The following is a 1,328-nucleotide window of genomic DNA, read 5'->3' on the forward strand; positions in this document are numbered from 1 at the left end:
TTCCCCACCAGGATAAACCAGTATGTAGGCAGTTTTCTTCGCTGAGACATGGTAGCAGTTTTAATCTGGCCTTTGTGAGACCACAATGTACCAAGTATTATGCCAAACGTTTATAACTAGTATAAAAATTCCACATCCCCATATTTGCCAACTCAAGATGAAAACAGATAACTCCCTAAATGTTAACTGGTTCTATTCCCTTGATGTTAAACATAAAAGCCACATGAGAAAAATGGAAATTTAAAAAGAAGTAACATAAACCTGTCATAAATTGTAAACAAAAAATTATTTGTGGGACAGCATGGGTGACAAATGGTCCACTGTGTAAATTTTAGAATGAGGCAGGCAAAAGTCAGAAGGCTGGTGAGTTTCCCTTCCTCCTCCTGCTTCAGCTTCATCTCCTTGGGTATCTGATGTCCACAATGTCAAGTTGTCTCTCAGTAATTACATTATTAGCATTCCATCTTTTTATGACTCGTCACTTAATGTATCAAGTTCAGCAATGGCTTCATCAAAAGCTGTATTTACAAGAGAGCAGGATTTCTCTGGGGAGTTCAGAATCTCCAAATAGAAGACAGAGAAGTTAAGGGCCTGACCCAATCTGATAGGATGCTCTGGTTGCATTTCCTTTTTGCTGATTTCAAAAGCTTCTTGGTATGCTTGTGACTGATCCACACACAATCCCTTTCTATCACCAGCAGCAACCCCAGGCAAGTAATGCTAGGAGTCTCCTTCCATTAAAAAAAAAAATAATAATGTTTATTTATTTTTGAGAGACTGAGAAAGACAGAGCATGAGCAGGGAAGGGGCAGAGAGAGGGAGACATAGAATCTGAAGCAGGCTCCAGGTTCTGAGCTGTCAGCACAGAGCCCGATGCAGGGCTCGAACCCAGGAACCATGAAATCATGACCTGAGCTGAAGTCTGATGGACACTTAATTGACTGAGCCACCAGGCGCCCCTCCTTTCATTTCAAATAGAAGTCTTTGCTTTCTACTTGTGAAGCACTGGGGATCAAACACTTTTCCAAAAGAGACAGTAGATCATTGCAGATTTCTCTTAGCTGGGTCTCTGTTTTCTCTCTGTATTCTCCATCCATCTGTTGTTGTTTCTCAGCATTTTACGTCTTTTGCTCGATACTTGAGACGATCCTCCATGAAGACCTATGGGCTCCTACAACATTTTTATAAGCAACTGAGATCAGACTCCTCTCCTCAATGGATAATTTAGCTCCTTGCTCAGTTACAGATCTCATGAAGGCTGTCATGTAATCATACTGTTTAGCTTGCTCGGTCAATTTGGTCCCCTGCCCCAGCTCATTTTTATCCAT

General features: G+C 41.3%; 1 pseudogene; it reads right to left on the reverse strand.

Annotated features, from left to right (window-relative positions):
- Positions 1 to 285: 285 nt before the first annotated feature.
- Positions 286 to 1,328, reverse strand: LOC132670872 (14-3-3 protein zeta/delta pseudogene; annotated as a pseudogene).

The sequence above is a fragment of the Panthera onca genome, chromosome C1 (genome assembly GCF_046562875.1).
Source record: "Panthera onca isolate mPanOnc1 chromosome C1, mPanOnc1 haplotype 2, whole genome shotgun sequence".
Taxonomy (NCBI): domain Eukaryota; kingdom Metazoa; phylum Chordata; class Mammalia; order Carnivora; family Felidae; genus Panthera; species Panthera onca.